The 21,373-nt window shown below is 42.4% G+C and overlaps 1 non-coding gene across 1 annotated transcript; it reads right to left on the bottom strand.

Moving 5' to 3' along the window:
• Window positions 1–20,494: 20,494 nt before the first annotated feature.
• On the bottom strand, window positions 20,495–20,567 carry Trnar-ucg (transfer RNA arginine (anticodon UCG)). The gene has a single exon. It is a non-coding gene; the product is annotated as a tRNA-Arg (tRNA).
• Between the last annotated feature and the right edge of the window lie 806 nt (window positions 20,568–21,373).

The raw sequence follows: 21,373 nt of genomic DNA, 5'->3' as shown, positions 1-21,373 counted from the left end.
TTGATAAATGTAGGGGAACGTGATTCCGTGCTGCTTCAACTCTATACCGAAGTTCATCAAATGTAGTGGTAGTCACGTGGTGGCTTCCCAGCCTGGGGAGCTCATGATGAGATGTTTTCAGGAGGGAATCATCTGGAGGATGTATTGGCCAGGACAACACTTGAACGCCATTGGTCAGTACTGCACAGGCAACATGCAGTCTTGCGTTATCTTGGTGAAAGGTAACGTTACAGAGCCCTCGAAGTTAGGGTCACAGCGAACGGCTTTATCACCAGAGATAATATTGCTGGTAATGGCATCCCCAGACATCAAGTCCGCGTCACGACTTGTAGATCTCCTCAGAGCCTCCTCACATGGACGTGACTATTATGGTGCTCTGTGCAGAAGCAGGACTCTTCTGAAAAAATAGCGTGGTTCCACTCTTGCGTACAGTGATCTGATGACTGTTGGCGCACATCTTTTGCTGCCGAATGAAGGGAACAACGATCGCCATGTTAACAGTCCGTGGTGTTCCAGACGCCGTCACAATGTGTGTCCTCTCAGACGCTAGATACGCGGGGCTACTGAGATTTTGCATGGTGTTGAGTATGGCCCTCCTGAACCTATCGATTCCACATTCGCATGACAATGGCAGTATTCTGACCAACACAAGCAGCAAAATCTTGAGGCGATAAACTGTGGTCTCTATAGACCATGCTCCTGCTGCTGTCGAATTCTGACGTCAGCCATGGAACAATCATCTCACAGAAAAACTAAGATTTAAATGCGGGTTTTCTACTCTGTTTCACTTATTAATGTCAAATTTACACGCTGTACATTGCAGAACCAAAGTAGCTTTTCTTCATCTACCAACATATGCCTGAAGACAGCACTAGCATTATCAGCACTGAGAACCGTAATCAAACCGGCGATTCGACCACCCAAAAGCTAAGCTTCGGTCGAGGAACCAAAAGCCAATGCATGTTCCTTGAACTTCGTTGAAGTAATTTATAAAGGTATTTCAAAGTTTCAGAAGTGACACGTGTAATGTTTTCCCGCGATATATTCTTTTATGTTTCTTGCGGTTTGTATTGACCGAAAAATTACTATCGAGTCACTAATTACTTCGTACTTCAGGGCACAAAGTAGTCAAACTGACGGTCTAAAAGTTCGACGTCGCGGTATAATAAAAGACTTCAATTTTCCACACGGATGTAGACCTACGGTTTTTCATGAATCTGTTTCGGAATGAAAAACCAGTATTCCCACACCAAGAGAAAGCCTTGCATATTCCACAAAAATAAATGTTGATCATTCGTCAACAGAAGGGTGTGGCCGCCCCGACAGCAAGCTAATGTCGTGTCAGCGTATTAATTCCGAGGACGTTCCATCTTTGCACCCATTATTTATGAAAACCTAAGTCGCAACTCAAAATGCTGCTGCGTGTATTTGCACAATGCTTCTTCTCCTCTTGTTGTTTAATATACTGGATCTACCACCTCTTCACTCATCAGTTTCGTATTTTAAGTAATGTCTGCCCAAGGCGACAGACCTCCAGCGCACTTTTCTCATTTCAGAGATTTAACCAGGAAAAGGGAGGAAGATAAGAGTTTAAAGTTCCGTCTATAGCCAGTTCATTAGAGTCGGAGAATAAACTCGCATGACGAAAGGATGGGAAGGAAATCTGGCTCGCCCTTTTCAAAGGAACCATCCCGGCATTTGCCTGGAGCAATTTAGGGAAATCACGGAAAACCTAACTAAATCTGCATAGCCGGTAGGGAATTTGAACCGTCGTCTTACTGAATCCTAGTTCAGTGCGTTAACGACTGCGCCATCTCACTTGGTAATAGTCAAGGAGGAAACTAACAGATCGAGAACTGTGAAAAAATTGTGTTAGTAATATATGACGACTGCTTGAAAATAAAAACTACGAAGAATGTCCAGTTGGCTCAATGATTAGGTACGGTTTGTAAATTAAGGCGCGTTTGTAGGTTGGTAATCGCTAACCGATGTTGTAGAATCTAATGTGAACCTTCAGCTTAGAAGGGATACTGTGAGTATCCTACGATAATTTGACACTGTGCGTTTCAAACATTTTATCATATGCTCAGGAGTGTTCCCCAGATGGATGAAGAAGTGAGGTGTAAAGCGCCTTCCGTTATGTGAGAACTACTGTTTGTTTGCATACATGACTCGCGTAGCAAGTGGGACTTTCTGTCCGGAATAAACCGGTAATCGCGACACCGAGCCGCTGGTCAGGGTCTTCTTCTCGCTGAATCATTGCTCGAAATGAGCGACTACGTGTCGCCCTGCTCTAGAACATCGAGAGCCGCTATAGAGATGGCACACGAAAGTGTTATCTGCCGTCCATCCAATATCAAATTTTCGATGGATTCTGCCTGCACTTATGACCTTGCGGCTCCTTCTTATTCTTATGAACAGAAATGACGTGTTAATGCTGTAAGAACTTTTAGCATTGTACTCGATAATGACATAAAAGCTTATATCTAGACTGCACAGAAGAAAAATTCAGTAATATACAATCAAATTCCACTTTATTCTTTCGAAAAATGTATGTTATCTGTCCATGCAACATAAAAAATTGTTGGTTAATGCAGAGTGTCTCATGTAGTGCTCATACATGAAATATTTCATTAACTCCAAGGATATTGAAACTTGTTTTTTGGCAAATTATTTTATGTAAAGGGATGACTATTTTACGGCATAGATAATTAGCTATTGAACTACTGAATCAACAGTGGGTTTCTTAAAGTAGATCATTACTTAACGGATTTTATAGATCTATATCTATATGATACTCCGAAAGCCACCCCATGGTGTGTGGTGCGGAGTACTTCCATTACCATTAACTCCTCCCCCATATCGTGCTCCACTCGTGGATGGCGCTTAGGAAGAATGATTGTCGGTAAGCCTATGTACTGGCTCTGCTTTCTCGAATTATCTCGTCGTGATCACTACGCGTGATGTTAAGTGGGAGAAAGTAATATGTTGTCTGACTCTTCCCGTTAAGTGGTCTCTCGAAATTTCAATAGTAAACATCTCCGTGATGCACAGCGCTTCTCTTGTAACGTCTGTCATGGAGTTTGTTGAGCAACTCGGTAACGCTTTAACGCCGACTAAATGATCCCGTGACGAAACGCGTCGCTCTTAGCTGGATTTTCGATATCTCTTCTATAAATCCTACCTGGTAAAGATTCCATACTGATGAACAGTACTCAACAATCAACCGAACAAGAGCCTTACCAGCCAGTTCCTTCGTGGATGCCTTACATTTTCTTAAGATGAACCTGTCTAGCGTCTGCTTTCCCAACTGATTGTTTAATGTGGTCATTCCATTTGAGGTTGCTCTGGGTAATTACTCCTAGATATTTAGCGGTAGACACTGTTTCTATTAGTTTCTCATCAATATTGTAGTTGTACAGCAGTGGCTTTCTTTTCCTGCCGTTCCGAAAAGAGTACAGTAATAAGATGATGGAACTCCCATGTTTCGACTGAATGACCACGTAACATTGGGTCACGCGCTCAGTCTTTTCTGTGACTGCATGGCTGGGTTTCATATTTAGAGGATTTCTCGCCTTTTTTTAAGTATCACTGGAAACGTCAGCAAGAGCGATATCATTATATGTTTCTTCTCTATATCTCCATAATGACGCTAAGTAGAAACGGTGTACTGTGAAAGAAAAGAAATTATTTACTTCATTATTTCGAAGGTGGTAAAGTTTCGTACGTTAAGTACATAGCAAAATATCAGTATTTTGCGTTCTGCTTCTTGTCAAACGCTAGTTTTCGATATTTCAAACACTTTTGAGAAACAAAGCAATGTCCACACACTGTATATGTGACGGAACTCAGTCCTGTCCGTCACTTGCAAAACCTCCCGCTATGTAAACTAGAGAGTGACACAAAAGTCACTAGATGACGGAATTCACGCTGTCCCAAATTTTTTGCCTGTTGCTTTTTTTCCTTTCTTTCCGCATCATTACACCCACCGACCATCTTTCTATTGTTAGAGATACCTGGTAGCATGTAGGGCGCTATTTCGTTGCTAAGTCGGCGGCGACTCCTCGTGGTATGAACTGCACGAGACATCGAAAGCGTTGCGGAACCACCCTCATTCGTAATTGCTCAACAGTCAGCCACTGTTCATAGAGACTGATCGGAATTAGGTCCAAGGTACGCATCTCCCAGAATATATCCCTCGTAAACGGCTACTTTGTCCCACGAGGATTTCGCTGTACCGTGCCATCGCGGGGCATCGCGATTCTTTAGTATAAGCGCCCTTCTTCTACGCTTCGAGGATCCGTTAGTGGCGTCCTATGAGTGTGCTAAATGTCTGTGCCCTGTTCCCGGTGTATTGGGCACAGGTACTGTAGGACGGTGGTATCTGTATCCCACAGAGAGGAGATCGGTCTCGCTGGTATGAATGCTGTTTTTGTCAAGCTTTGAATTGTCAAGAGATTTTGTGCTCTGTTGCGCTGTTACAGTCCACATCACACATAAGCGCATTGGAGAAAAATGTTATTCAGTCCCTTACAAGCGCACACTGGTTACTTAGTAACAGCCGGCCGCGGTGGTCTCGCGGTTCTAGGCGCGCAGTCCGGAACCGTGCAACTGCTACGGTCGCAGGTTCGAATCCTGCCTCGGGCATGGATGTGTGTGATGTCCTTAGGTTCGTTAGGTTTAAGTAGTTCTAAGTTCTAGGGGACTAATGACCACAGCAGTTGAGTCCCATAGTGCTCAGAGCCATTTGAACTTAGTAACACGGTAGATTGCATACAACTGATACCCTCCAAAGCTGACATCAGCCATGGCAGTGAGTCGTTTGTATTAAATGAGATGTGTCAACACAGAGATGCGACAGAAAGACAGAAAGGCTCATTAAATTGCCATGAACGAAGTCGCCAGATTAGTGGATGTATTAGCGTCAGCGCGGGATTTACAACTTGTCTACACTTTATGGTGTTCCACCTGTAGTTATGTAACACGGTGTAAGAGCAGTGGTCGGAAAAAGATCGTGAGCGACAGGAATCGGAGACGAGTATTAAGTACAGTCAGTTACAGTCGGTTTCATAGCCGCCAGTAATTACTGGTGTCAGAGAATGCAGTTCCATCTCAACAATTTACCAAGCGCACACAGCGAAGGGAACAGCATGCAATGTTGATCTGGCGTGGAATGCTTTGCAAACGACCTTCATCTACTTTTACACCGCTGCTCTACAGTTCACGTCCAAATGATACAGGCTTTAAATAAACACTTTCAGATTGTTTCTCATTCTCGAACAGCAAGTGAAAAGTGAACTCGTAAATCTTTCCGTACGAGCTCTGGTTTCTCTTACTTTAATCCGACAGGCTTACAGAACCCCAGTGGACAAAAGAACACAGAAACTGGACAGTACCTTACAGCAGAAATGTAATGTGGTCCGACGAGCCACAGTGTTCCTCCTTTTCAAATGACGTAAGGGGACGAGTGGACCGCCGTTCACTGAGGCGCTTAACCCACAGAATATGGTGGTTATAGTTTAGGCCGCAGATGGTTCTGTGATGTTTTGGAGGTGTTTTTCTTACGATGACAGGCCACTCATTCAGGCTACTGTGACCATGAACCAGGATGTTTATGTCATCATTATGGGTGTTTTAGTGTTGCCCTGTATCCAAAATCTTCATGATGACAACAGTGTGGAAGGTCACGTTTCCAGTATGAAAACAGCCGCGTTTACATGATCGAACGCGTACGTTCCTAGTTTAGCAACCATCGAAACACTCTGACTCACATTGAGTAACCTGCTCATTCAATCCTCATGCCATAGAAACTATCTGAGACTATTTGGAACAACGTGTGTAACGTAACAATCAATATCCTGAGAAAATAGTATCTCCATGGGTTACGTTTATCAGTCAGTGGCTTCAGGTGAATATTGAAATTCTTCAAAAACCCTGTGGACTCCCTTTCTCGGCGAATTGAGGCCATTATCAAGCTTAGAGGCCTCCTGGTGGCGACGAATGTTTTGGCCGGTGTGCTTAACAAGCACAGACCCCGCAGCCACAGTCTTCAACGCGTTATTAACCGCGACAGCTGTCTTTGGCGACGGTGGCTTTCTCACGCACGTGGCTCATACGGTAAACGCTTGACACACTGGCACGTGATGAGCTCACTGCCCACATGACTTCAGAATGCCGCAGGCGTCCGGCCTCACAATCTGGCTGCGACCTAATGCGCTTATAGCAATGCTATGCTCAACTGTCAAAGCCAACACAGGTACGAGCATAAAAGATATGCTAGTCACGACGTACGCCGTGCTGTTCCACTCGCGCTGGTAACAGGACCGATCTCTCTCCAGCACGGCAGCAGTCTGTAGTTCTGTTGCTCAAGCGTGTATCAATATTCGTTTGCGTTGTTCCTTATCCTGAAGAATCTAAGCTCTGTGTTTATCCATCACTGCTTTGGCACGTTCCTGTTTGTTGCTTGATACTTTTCATGTTAACTGAAACGAAGGTTTGAACTAACAAGGGAACCTCCCCATCGCACCCCCCTCAGATTTACGTTGGCACAGTGGATAGGCCTTGAAAAACTGCAGATCAATCGAGAAAACAGGAAGAAGTTGTGTGGAACTATGAAAAAAATAAGCAAAATATACAAACTGAGTAGTCCATGCCAAAGATAGGCAACATTACGGAGAATATGAGCGCAGCATCGCCGTGGTCCCGTGGTTAGCATGAGCAGCTGCGGGAACAGAGACCCTTGGTTCAAGTCTTCCCTCGAGTGAAAAGTTTAATTTCTTTATTTTCGCAAAGTTATGATCTGTCCGTTCGTTCATTGACGTCTCTGTTCACTGTAATAAGTTTACTGTCTGTGTTTTGCGACCGCATCGCAAAACCGTGCAATTAGTAGACGAAAGGACGTGTCTCTCCAATGGGAACCGAAAACATTTGATCGCAAGGTCATAGGTCAACCGATTCCTCCACACGAAAACACGTCTGATATATTCTATATGACACTGGTGACGGCGTGTGCGTCACATGACAGGAATATGTTGTCGACCCACCTAATTTGTACACTTGGCGAATAGGTAAAAAGATTGTTCAACCTTGCCCGATTTAGGTTTTCTTGTGGATGTGATAATAACTCCCCAAAAAGTGATGAAAAGATAAGAGTTTGTCACATAAACTGAAACAAATGAATGCAACAGTTTCACAGTCGCACAGTTTTCCATGTGCTCTGTCAAAAAATATTTTTTAACGTTTTCAAATTTTTCCGTGTGTAGACCGTCAAATTCTGCATATGTCCAAGCAAATCTGAACATGTCATGGAATTTTGGAGACCGAAGTTGAATACGTATATGTGCCTGAACTTTGATAATTGTCTGAAAATAAAAAACATGAACTTTTCAGTCGAAGGAAGACTTGAACCAAGGACCTCTCGTTTCGCAGGTACTCACACTAAACACGGGACCACGGTGTTCCTTAGCTTCCATTATCCTTTATGTTGCCTATATTGCGCATGGACTACTCAGTTTGTATAATTTGCTTATTTTTTTCATAGTTCCACACAACTTCTTCCTGTTTTCTCGATTGATCTGTGTTCAGTTTTTCAAGGCCTATCCACTGTGACAACTTATAACTAAATCTGAAAGGGGGGGGGGGGGGGATGCGATGGGGAGGTTCCCTTGTAAGTAGTGGAAGGGTCAGAAAGAAGAGGCTCTCTCTATGTATACATCAAATCTGCACTATGCGAACCAATGTGAAGTGTATGGCAGAGTATGCTTGTAACTGTAACACGCATTATGTTTCCTTCTAATCGATTTGTGTATAGATCGCGGGAGCAACTGAACTAGAGACTGCTCCCGTGCTGGAGACAGAGTAGAACAGCACGGCATATAACGTGACTGGCATATCTTTTATGTTCGTACCAGTGTTGGCGTTGACAGTTGAGCATAGCATAGGACAGTCGCGTGATGTACGCGCATTAGGTCGCAGCGAGATTGTTAGGCCGGACGCCTGGGACATTCCGACGACATGCGGGCACTGAGCTCATCCCGTGCCAGTGTGTCAAACGTTTACACAATTTTACTTGGAAAACAGGATTTAAAAAAAAAACACAGTTCATTCAATATTTTCACGCAATATTTTTAGTTTTTGTACTGAATAAAACCTCTAATTTCTTTGTTGTAACATTATACTTATGGACCTGGTTCGTTTGTTAATACATTAAGTCACCGACACCGTGTTTAAAAATGATGTCTCTGAATCTATAATTCGTAACCTGGAAAGTAACGGAGAGCTTTCGAACATCTCTGTTAAAATAATTAGTCTAATCTGCCTTGTTTTATCAAAATACAAAAAAGTAGCCTACGCTGTCTAAGTAACAAATATTAAATGCTTACAGTTTAAGTTACTGTTTACTTTTTTCGTATACCTTAATGACAGCAAAATCTGAATTGACAACATTACCAGATAATTCTTCATTTGCGTGATATTCAGAACACAGGAAACACCATCCTACATTCTGGTTATCCGAAACACACGTCATATTAACGTATATTTTGAGACTGAGCTTTATGTTAATGAAATGGGATTGCAAATTTGCTTACCAGTACCTACATCAAAGCAACAGAATTTAGACTGGAACTTACTAGTGAAGTTTGAAGTAAGGAAATTCTGTACCCTATCCGATGTTCGTCGCAGAACGAAAAAAAGATCAGTTGACAGAGTCTTATCGAGCTGGGTAGGGCAGTGGTTAGCACACTGGAGTCGCATTCTGAAGGACGACGGTTCAAACCCGGGTCCGGCCATCCTCATTTAGGTTTTCCGTGATTTCCATAAATCGCTCAAGGCAAATGCCGGGATGGTTCAATTGAAAGGGAACGGCCGCTTTCCTTCTCCAGCCTTCGCCAATCCGAGCTTATACTCCGTCTCTAATGACCGCGATGTCGATGAGACGTTAAACATCAATCTGCTCTGTTGACAGTGTCGCCAACATGAAATTTATAATTTCCAAGTCAAGCTGGTTCACTTCCAACCTAGACAAATAAATCATTGAATGATATCCCATTTGTCTTCGGACACTGTAGCGTAGAACTTTCTGTTTGGAAATTCCATTTCTACTCTCCCCGTTGTTTCTATTACCCCGTTTTACAGCATACTTTTCAAATTTTCTGTAAGTAATATTTGGTGTGGGTTATCAGCCCCTCCCCGCTCACCACACTATCCAGTACACTACAAATGAGCCGGAAACTTCTATCTGCTCTAAGTACGATCGATCCTACGTATAACCATTCCAGCTGCGACACACTGATTTTGTAGTAATAGTATACAACGTTTTTCCCGTTTTCCCAAGCACAAAGTCTTAAATTTTTGAACTATGTTACCAGCCCTTGCACCACTTTGAAATCTTATCATGATCAGCCATTTTCAGGCAGCAGTTCATTACAGATAACTGCAGCACAACCAAATAATCTGTAACTACCACTATTATCCTGTTGGTCATTAATATAGAAAACGGACAGCAAGTATCCCAACACATCTGCTCGTAATTTGGTTCGTAGGCATCTGTATGTTATTCAGTCAAATGCTACTGGAAGTCAATAAATGATGCATCTAGCTGGCTGGCTTGGGCCAAGGTTTTCAACATAACATCTAAGAAAAGTGTGAGTTGCGTTTTGCATGACTAATATTTCGGAATCCATGCTTCTTGTCTTGGAGGAGGCCATCTTGTTCGAGGTACCTGATTGAACTCAGGATATGTTCTAACAGTCTACAACATATGTATCTCATATTAGATGATAGTTTTGCGTGTCGAATCTTCTGTCCTTCTAGTAGACGGATGTGATTTGTGCTTTGCTCCAACCAGTGGGCGAAGCTTTTTGTTCGAGCGATCTACAACATAGTTAAACGAGAGCATGAAAGATAACGTGAATTCTGTATGGAATCTGATAGAGATTCTGTCGGATCCTAGAGTCCTGATCGATTTTTGCCTATCACAGAGCGCTAGAAGTGGGGAAGGATGTGAGATGAGTCCTGATCGATTTTTGCCTATCCCAGAGCGCTAGAAGTGGGGAAGGATGTGAGATGGAGGCATCGGTGACATATGAACCACTCGATTCTGACAAGTCTCGTTATGCAAGTATTCCAATTTGCATTTCGCATGAGATAGTTGAGACATGATAGGTAATCCTACCCAGCATTCAAGCAAACGTACGTGGAAAAGCGCGTGAGAACTGTGTTCATCTGGTCGGTATATTAGGCGAATGCTTATCGATTCATAGAAATTGTTGTGGGGAAGGCTAACCAAAGACTGCGTTTTATTGAAAGGACACTTAGAAAATGTAACAGGCCTTCTAAGTAGACTGCCTACACTACGCTTGTCAGTCCTCTTTTAGAATACTGCTGCGCCCTGTGGGATCCTTACCAGATAGGACTGACGGAGTACATCGGAAAAGTTCAAAGAAATGCAGCACGTTTTGTATTATCGCGAAATATGGGAGAGAGTGACACAGAAATGATACATGATTTGGGCTGGAATCATTAACAGAAAGGCTTTTTTCGTTGCGACGGAATCTTCTCACGAAATTCCAATCACCAACTTTCTCCTCCGAATGCGAAAATATTTTGTTCACACCTACCTAAATAGGGAGGAACGATCACGACGATAAAATAAGGGAAATCAGAGCTCATACGGAAAGATATAGGTGTTCATTCTTTCCGCACTCTATACGAGATTGGAATAATAGAGAATTGTAAAGGTGGTTCGATGAACCCTCTGCCAGGCACTTTAATGTGACATTTGCAGAGTATCCATGTAGATGTAGATGTAGATCTTGAATTCTAGCTTGACGTGGCTGGCGTTACTCTCTCGCTACTTAACTGCCTACGGATCGGTCATATGAGCAGGATGATGAAAGTAGCTTCCCACTTAACCAGCGCTATTGTCCGTGCGGGACGACAGATAGAAAAATGTACTTCCAAAATCGCTGCACGCGCCTATTAGCCACATCCTTTTCTGCTCCGTTCTCGAAAGCTATGAAAAAAGAAAACGCCCCGACCAAAGCTCGCTTGTCGCTGCGGTGCCCGGAATACTCGATGGAGGCAGAATGGAGTGCCGCCTCGTCCCAGACCTAACCAGCCCGCCCGCCTCCCTGTCGTGACGTCGCTGTCTCCTCAGGGAGCCGGCAGCCATTACGGCTGAAACGCGGCGCTACCGTTCTCCGGCAGGACAGGCGCACTCCCGGCGCTGCTGCCGAGCCAAAGAGGTCTTTTAAACGCAATCGTAAAGATGATGCCCCGCCGTAGAGGAGACGGGAAAGAGCTCTCGCAGCGCAAAACTGTGTCCTCCTGCACAACAAAATAACTACAAGAGCACTGCGAGCGTTAGTTAGACACCTCCTCCTTCACAGTAACACCCAAAGAAGAAGAATTTAAGAGAAAAATGTCTGCAATATTTTCGAAAGTTTGTGCTTCATAGGCCTCATGTCTATCATGCGGTTTCAATTTGCATCTCTAAATCCGGGTGTAGTAGACAGTTCCGAGGATACTGACGATTGCCAATCTTCAACTGGCCATCCTATTTCACGGTTTTAGTTGATTTTTAAGTAGAATCTTCCCTTTTGAAAAGACGTGAGCGACACATTCGCTCCTACGCCCAGCTTTCACCCATTTCCCCACCTCCTTATCGAACTTTGCCGTGTGCTCCATCACCTTACCGTCGACAGGACACTAAAATGCAACAATAAATAAAACCAAGCTCTGTCAGTCTTCATAGAATCTCATTTTGCTTACACTCTTCCCAGTATGATACTGCAGCTTTGTAAGTCTTGTTCTGGGAGAGAAATCAGAAGGTTAATGTTTGTGCTTTTCATTTGTGTTGTAAGACGTCATGGTCACCTGACCTTCATTGCTTTCATATTCCGCCCTCACAATCATATTCCGCACATCAACACGCTTCGTTCGAACCCAAACTCGATAAGATAAAGTCAATGTTGTATGAATTCATGTAAACGATATGCAGATAACTAGTAAACCGCTAGTTCGCGCCAAGATTGAAATACTCGATGGTGGCGTATACACGCACATACAAGACACGACGGTCGCAGGGGATTTTAGTTCGGGAGTGGCATACCGCACGCTGGGGGTCCGGCCCCTTCAGAGGACGAGTCAACCTATCTACGTCGGCCGGCGACCGCCCGTAGAGCAGGCAGCGTTTGCCCGAGTGAAAGTGAGAACGACCCCGTGTTCGGCTTAAAAGCAAATTCCGCTAAATTGTGGGAGCGCCCAGCCTATGCATTCTTTACAAACATAGCACGCAGTTTCAGAGGTTTTCTCAGGGAGACAGCAAACACCAAATACCGATGCTACAGATTTCCAGATTGGTCGCCTTAAACGAAACGTCATTCTCCCGTTTTAGAAGAGCAATGCTGATTGGCAGACGATATTCCTGACGCCTTGAACTGAAGGAGTAATGGAAGAGACCGAAAGATACACCCCTTCACGTCTGGCGTGGAGAGGGGCCGTTCTGTTGTCGTTCTTGGAGCGAGAACACGTAACGAAAGCGTGTGCGCTCTTACATGTAGTCAAAGAGCGAGGAAGAAGTCTCTCCTCAGTACTTCACTGGAAGAGCACCTCTGTCGAGAGTGAATCGCAGTGCGACTCTATGTTGAGTCCTTGCGATTAAGCGTTGTTCACTCTGTTGTCCGCCACACTTATTGTGCGATGTGAATGGACAGAGTTATAGTTAAACGCCTGCGAGCGTATTTTTGAGTGGCATCGCGGTGGGCTGGTTATCTGACCGGTGTATCATGCCAATAGACTAGGGGCGAATAGGAGTCCTTCACTTCATCAAGGCGTAGGGAGAGTTTGATTGATGGAGGTCAATCCAGATAGAACGAGAGTTATCTTATTTGCCAGCAGCGAGCGGCGCAGACAGCAGTCATAGCAGCTTACGGTATTGTGCTCTACAGCTCTTGTGAGGCCCATATTTCCTCCACAACAGTACGCTTCATTGCGTTCCACACACGACAGCCACGACCGTACCTAGCAACATTCTAACGGATAATTATTCAAGTTGAGTAAGCGCGGCTCTCAGCTATTCCGCCAAGTCAATAACAATCTTAAACTTTGTATAGAAATTTCATTAGCGAATCCTATTGAGGCGTAGCGCCATATACCGATCCTGCCTTCGAGGCGGTTAAGTGGGAGATGTGTCTCAGAGCTGGATAGTGACAGATGGTGACGCGAGAGTGGACGCGCAAGTAGTTTATGTATCAGCCGATAGTGGACAATATTGGATATGGGTACTGTGATTTTAGTTTCGATTGTGCCCACTAGAGAGCACTAAAGTAATAGAATGTTTTTTATAAACTGTTCTAGTATTTTCATAAAATGTTATGTCTTTTTGCGTATGTAAAATGTTATAAATGTGTTTTAGCAGTATGAATGATGCGTGAGTGTGGTTTAGGGTTAATATGAAAATAATTGTTTAACGACTTTGTTCTTGTTGTCTTCAGTCCTGAGACTGGCTTGATGCAGCTCTCCATGCTACTCTATCCTGTGCAAGCTGTTTCATCTCCCAGTACCTACTGCAACCTACATCCTTCTGAAACTGCTTAGTGTACTCATCTCTCGGTCTCCCTCTACGATTTTTACCCTCCACGCTGCCCTCCAATGCTAAATTTGTGATCCCTTGATGCCTCAAAACATGTCCTACCAACCGATCCCTTCTTCTAGTCAAGTAGTGCCACAAACTTCTCTTCTCCCCAATCCTATTCAATACCTCCTCATTAGGTACGTGATCTATCCACCTTATCTTCAGTATTCTTCTGTAGCACCACATTTCGAAAGCTTCTATTCTCTTCTTGTCCAAACTAGTTATCGTCCATGTTTCACTTCCATACATGGCTACACTTCAAACAAATACTTTCAGAAACGACTTCCTGATACTTAAATCTATATTCGATGTTAACAAATTTCTCTTCTTCAGAAACGCTTTCCTTGCCATTGCCAGTCTACATTTTATATCCTCTCTACTTCGACCATCATCAGTTATTTTACTTCCTAAATAGCAAAACTCCTTTACTACTTGAAGTGTCTCATTTCCTAATCTAATTCCCTCAGCATCACCCAATTTAATTTGACTACATTACATTATCCTCGTTTTGCTTTTGTTGATTTCATCTTATATCCTCCTTTCAAGACACTGTCCATTCCGTTCAACTGCTCTTCCAAGTCCTTTGCCGTCTCTGACAGAATTACAATGTCATCGGCGAACCTCAAAATTTTTACTTCGTCTCCATGAATTTTAATACCTACTCAAAATTTTTCTTTTGTTTCCTTTACTGCTTGCTCAATATACAGATTGAATAACATCGGGGAGAGGCTACAACCCTGCCTCACTCCTTTCCCAACCACTGCTTCCCTTTCATACCCCTCGACTCTTATGACTGCCGTCTGGTTTCTGTACAAATTGTAAATAGCCTTTCGCTCCCTGTGCTTTACCCCTGCCACCTGTAGAATTTGAAAAAGAGTATTCCAGTCAACATTGTCAAAAGCTTTCTCTAAGTCTACAAATGCTAGAAACGTAGGTTTGTCTTTTCTTAATCTTTCTTCTAAGATAAGTCGTAAGGTCAGTATTGCCTCACGTGTTCCAACATTTCGACGGAATCCAAACTGATCCTCCCCGAGGTCCGCATCTACCAGTTTTTCCATTCGTCTGTAAAGAATTCGCGTTAGTATTTTGCAGCTGTGACTTATTAAACTGATTGTTCGGTAATTTTCACATCTGTCAGCACCTGTTTTCTTTGGGATTGGAATTATTACATTCTTCTTGAAGTCTGAGGGTATTTCGCCTGTCTCATACATCTTGCTCACCAGCTGGTAGAGTTTTGTCATGACTGGCTCTCCCAAGGCCGTCAGTAGTTCTAATGGAATGTTGTCTACTCCGGGGGCCTTGTTTCGACTCAGGTCTTTCAGTGCTCTGTCAAACTCTTCACGCAGTATCGTATCTCCCATTTCGTCTTCATCTACATCCTCTTCCATTTCCATAATATTGTCGTCAAGTACATCGCCCTTGTATAAACCTTCTATATACTCCTTCCACCTTTCTGCCTTCCCTTCTTTGCTTAGAACTGGGTTGCCATCTGAGCTCTTGATATTCATACACGTTGTTCTCTTCTCTCCAAAGGTCTCTTTAATTTTCCTATAGGCAGTATCTATCTTACACCTAGTGAGATAAGCTTCTTCATCCTTACATTTGTCATCTAGCCATCCCTGTTTAGCCATTTTGCTCTTCCTGTCGATCTCATTTTTGAGACGTTTGTATTCCTTTTTGCCTGCTTCATTTACTGCATTTTTATATTTTCTCCTTTCATCAATTAAATTCAATATTTCTTCTGTTACCCAAGGATTTCTAGCAGCCCTCGTCTTTTTACCTACTTTATCCTCTGCTGCCTTCACTACTTCATCCCTAAGAGCTACCCATTCTTCTTCTACTGTATTTCTTTCCCCTATTCCTGTCAATTGTTCCCTTATGCTCTCCCTGAAACTCTGTACAACCTCTGGTTCTTTCAGTTTATCCAGGTCCCATCTCCTTAATTTCCCACATTTTTGCAGTTTCTTCAGTTTTAATCTGCAGGTCATAACCAATAGATTGTGGTCAGAGTCCACATCTGCCCCTGGAAATGTCTTACAACTTAAAACCTGGTTCCTAAATCTCTGTCTTACCATTATATAATCTATCTGATACCTTTTAGTATCTCCAGGGTTCTTCCATGTATACAACCTTCTTTCATGATTCTTAAACCAAGTATTAGTTATGATTAAGTTGTGCTCTATGCAAAATTCTACTAGGCGGCTTCCTCTTTCATTTCTTAGCCCCAATCCATATTCACCTACTATGTGTCCTTCTCTCCCTTTTCCTACACTCGAATTCCAGTCACCCATGACTATTAAATTTTCGTCTCCCTTCACTACCTGAATAATTTCTTTTATTTCATCGTACATTTCTTCAATTTCTTCGTCATCTGCAGAGCTAGTTGGCATATAAACTTGTACTACTGTAGTAGGTGTGGGCTTCGTATCTATCTTGGCCACAATAATGCGTTCACTATGCTGTTTGTAGTAACTTACCCGCATTCCTATTGTCTTATTCATTATTAAACCTACTCCTGCATTACCCCTATTTGAGTTTGTGTTTATAACCCTGCAGTCACCTGACCAGAAGTCTTGTTCCTCCTGCCACCGAACTTCACTAATTCCCACTATATCTAACTTTAACCTATCCATTTCCCTTTTTAAATTTTCTAACCTACCTGCCCGATTAAGGGATCTGACATTCCACGCTCCGATCCGTAGAACGCCAGTTTTCTTTCTCCTGATAACGACATCCTCCTGAGTAGTCCCCACCCGGAGATCCGAATGGGGGACTATTTTACCTCCGGAATATTGTACCCAAGAGGATGCCATCATCATTTAATCATACAGTAAAGCTGCATGTCCTCGGGAAAAATTACGGCTGTAGTTTCCCCTTGCTTTCAGCCGTTCGCAGTACCAGCACAGCAAGGCCGTTTTGGTTAATGTTGCAAGGCCAGATCAGTCAATCATCCAGACTGTTGCCCCTGCAACTACTGAAAAGGCTGCTGCCCCTCTTCAGGAACCACACGTTTGTCTGGCCTCTCAACAGATACCCCTCCGTTGTGGTTGCACCTACGGTACGGTCATCTGTATCGCTGAGGCACGCAAGCCTCCCCACCAACGGCAAGGTCCATTGTTTAACGACTTATGTAATGGGATTTAGTGTGAGAACATTTCAAAGAAGTATGGATGTGGACAAATGGGATTTTTGTGGAATAGATTTGTAAAGTAAGATATGGTAATGGGAAAGTTAATAACAATAGTAAATAACTTTATGCATAAGCAAAACTTCAGCATATTAGATACTTACGTCGGTAAAAAGTGCAGTCGTTAGGTTTACTATTTTGCGATTGGTTATTGATGAAAAGCGCGGGTTGACGCGGGAGAATGTTGTTTTGCTATTGGCTGTTGAGTAAACTGACCAATGGTAAAGCAATAGTCTTCGCGCGCCTTTCTCCGCTGGTAGAGAAGACTTTGAGTATTCTAGAGAAGAGTGGAAGCCTAACCATGAAACAGATCGGACGTGTGTAGTAGTAGTTCCGATGGAAATGATAAGTTGCTGGATCTAGCAGTGTTTCATACATCAAAAGTGTTGGAAAGTGACGGCATAATTATTCCGATGTGTGTGTAGAAATTTCGGAATTTTTAAGTGAATTTTGTGACGAGAAAAGACATATATTCCGTGTGGCATATTGAGCAGGTCGGTGGCTAAAAACTGTAACTGCATTTGGTACCGACAGACTTAATATTTGGCGAGCATTCTCAGTCAAAAGCAATCAGTAGTTTTGTAGCTATTACGTTTTAGATAAATGGTACACCATAAACCTGCTAACGCGAGTGAAAGGGATTGTGAGTGACTGTGTTAAGATTAGCACGGACTTGGCAGTGATACTTGTTCACCTAAGTTTCAGAATATATTAATTGAGGACAAAATTTCCAACCTTTCATTTGTGTGAAAACTTTCTCCCGAAGCGTAGATTAGTGACTTATATTGTAGCCTGGTTCACGTCGTAGTACAGTAGGTTTCACTTGGCTTTCCTACTGATGATCTGCTGAGACAATGTTCACAGGTAGGTGCAGGTTCATCGTAAAGGGACGGACACCGCCGCATTATCCTTAAGAGGTAACGTCACATTCTGAAAAGAGCTCAGAAATAACTTGTTCAGTTCATAACTAAAAGTGCCTTGCGATTCCTCAGAATTTTTGAAAAAAAAATCGTTAGTTTCATGTTTTTCTTACACTAACTAGCACTACTCCAGTACCCAAGTATTCCACTAGTTACCCTAGAAATTTTCTGAATTTTTGTGTGATTTCCTTACAGTGGACGACTCCAGAAGATATTTATTGCTGTAAGTTTTTCAGGCATTTCTCTTTAGAACGTTAGGAGCGTCTGTCTGACTTCTTTAGTAGTGTGGGGGTGGAAATTGCATCTTGCGGGAGCCACAGGGTAAAGGCTACATCTCAGATTAATCCGTTGCGTAGAATGACAATAGCACCCACACGCGCACAGTATTTATTTATTTGGGACTTAAAACGACTTCGGGTTCCAAAAATAGTTCTTGTTTTTGTCAAATAAGAAGTGTTTCCGATTCCTTTCCAGTCTATTTGATGTCGCCCTTCATTTCTATGTACTTTGGTGTAATCTTTTCGTCTCCACTTCCTTGCTACACGCCACATTCTCCTTAATCTGTTTTATACATTCCGCTTTCATGTGTCACTAGAACTTTTCTCCACTATCGAGCCTGCTAGTATCGACTTTACTATTCCTGCATGCCATCGGACACATCTCACTATTTAGGGCCTTCATCTGGTACGGGTTTTCTCCAAACATCTCTCACAACTTTTCTTGTATTTCTTCAACTTACGGTTCATATTTATATTTAGCGTTTAATACACTAATGTAGCAACACATTTTAAATGTTTCCAGTTCCTTCTTCTGTAGCTTTCTGATAGTCCATAGCCCTTTTCAGCTTTAGGTTGTGTCCCAGATGCACACTTTCAGTAACCTTAAAAGGAGCCTGTTCTATGCCTTTCATCATCATCTGCTCTCTCTCTAAAATGATGGAATACGATAGTAGTCTGATTAGTTTTCTATCTTTAGTGCTTGTTGTATTTCTTCACGTTTATTCAGGTACTTGATCGTGCAATCGTATCAGTTAGATGGTTGCAGTTTGCTCGCATCTAAGAAGCGTGCCTTACTGACATGCCGTGGTAACTTTGAAGACATTCGCGACGTCTTTTGATTCATATGCGTGAGGTTTCTCTCACGCACCTTGATTCTGGATTCATTCTGTTTATTAGGCTTTCCTTTTTTAACAGTTGTGAAGATACCATGTGGTTCTCTAGAAAGAAGAGAAAATTTGCATGTTATCTATTTTCTGATTGTGCCAGTAATCTCGCTTTCCTTAGACATCTACTGTAAAATTTGAACGTTTCATGTTCTTTTGTTCGAAAATTGTATCGTATATCTTTCCTTTTTTGTTCCTAATGCATACCTGTCACGTGATTAATGTAGGTACCACATTTTGACAAGTTCTTTTACTGGTTGGTTAACGCCATAATTTGTATTAGACCTTCTGGAAATCTTTCCTTTTTACAATCATTCAGACTGATGTTGCTGCTGCTGCCCCTATATGAAATTTGTAACTCCGTTTGAGCCACATTATAGCCACATAGAACAACTGAGTGTTACGTGTATAAGGAATTTACAATAAACAATCACCTGTATTGTACAATTAAGAAAGTTTTTAGCCTTCACTAATTCCATTTCCCCCTATCCATCACCAGACGAATATATGTGCATCACCCTCTTCCTTAATTTCATTACACAATTTGATTCAAATAAACTTGTTTCGTAGACAAAAAAGAGCCTTCTGAAATCTCCCTTTGTTTAGTCATCTTGGATTTTATAGCTTTCTCACTGGACCGCAACGTATTAGCTAAACCGATGTATAGATAGTAAACCTCTGTAATAAAGGTGCTGATACAAACTTTTCGGGTCGGTAATTGCTTATTTCATTTTGTTCCTTATTTATTAACCATTACTGGACAACGCTAAATGGAGGGCAGAAGCCGCAAAGCACTTCTCTTGGCCTCGCAAATGCATGGTTTTAAATTACAGTCCATTCTGATCTAAAGATACGATGTTTGTCATTTTTTAGTTAATTTAGCTAAATAGTAGGATGGTTCTTCAAGTAAATAGATGATATACTCCTCCATTTCTTTGAAATTCGTACCTACATGAAAGCATGGATTTATGACTTCCACAGGCTTAGATTAAACAAGGAGGGGTAGGAAAAGCACGGGAATTAGATGTCCATCTTTCATGTTTCTTGAGAGAGATGATGCCGAAAGAAATGGTCTTTTTGAGAATCTATCTAGACATTACACGTTTGTTTGCCCCAGGTCAGTGCGTTCTAATGATCCAAAAACGGCATACTGATTGACAACTAATATGTAAAAATTCAATTCTGTTTGTCACAAAAGTTAAATTAAATCGTTTAGTATATATTTTACGTACAGACAGCAATGTTTATATGCTTCACCTCCACAGAGACTTATAGATGCCTCGAATACAGTTGTACGGATCCAAGATACACATGAACATGTAGATAAATAATATTACAATGGCTTCAATATAGACTGATGTTTTCACTATAAGTAATATGTTGCATAACAATTGGCTGCTACATACTTTATTTTATGAGAGCTTAATTTAAATTACTTTTGTAAGGTGATGTCACTTCGTGCGCACTTCTCGACCTGTAAACTACGCAATGTATTAACTGCGGTTATTACTGCTCTTCTGGCTACTCACTTATCATCGATACCAAGAAGCGGATAGCCCTTCTATACAATAAGCTAGTAAAAAATTATTCGACCGTGACAGGACTCGAACCTGCAATCTTCGGATCCGAAGTCCGACGCCTTATCCATTAGGCCACACGGTCGGGCGATATATGCCTGCTGTACAGATGTATCAATGACTCCTTCGAGGCCAATCATTATTTCAAGATATTGGAAATTTAACGAAGTCGTGGATTTATCTTCATTGATTCATGTTAGATGGCCCGCAGCTGTTGGTGAGCGACTGAAGTAAGTGTACCATCTCACGCTCTCAGACGAAGACGTGCATCACCAGTAAAGGCCACATCTTACCACATCTACGATTATTAGACGCGCTTGATATTTCCATAATAACAAGCCCAATGTTTCTACTTTACTCAAAATTTTTCTTAAATGTTGGCGTCACACGCTTATCACAGTGCACTGACGAAGTAACTAGCAGAACGAGCAGATATTCAGGCACCAGATATGGCGACTTCGAGTTGAAATGGGCACTAATCGAACTATAAAGGTCGTAATTCCGATGACAAGAAAGAATATACAGCTTCTCTACATTTTAGAGCTGTATCGTGAAAATCGGCATATTACAAGTCCCACCACTGAAGATATCAACTGGAAATCCAAATGGTGTTCTTCCCTAACGTAAGCTTAATAGAAAAGGACAGCGTGGTATTTGCTCTCCTACGAAACAGTCGTGATCAGTCTCTTCCCTTCCCCCTCCCCGTTTTACTGGGCGCTAAGAACTTGGAAGTTTAGAGCCCTAACTAAACCTACTTCACCGTTCCGGGAAAGTTGCAGCGGCACCGACGCTACGGCCTGAACTACAAACATTAACCCACTTACCACACTGACATATAAGCCGGCTGATGTTTGACATTGGGTCTTGGCTACTCGTGTTGCGTTTGTGTAC

The sequence above is a fragment of the Schistocerca gregaria genome, chromosome 1 (assembly GCF_023897955.1).
Source record: "Schistocerca gregaria isolate iqSchGreg1 chromosome 1, iqSchGreg1.2, whole genome shotgun sequence".
In the NCBI taxonomy this organism is placed as follows: domain Eukaryota; kingdom Metazoa; phylum Arthropoda; class Insecta; order Orthoptera; family Acrididae; genus Schistocerca; species Schistocerca gregaria.
Note: the sequence above shows the minus strand (reverse complement) of the source record. Positions and strands in the feature narration are given on the sequence as shown.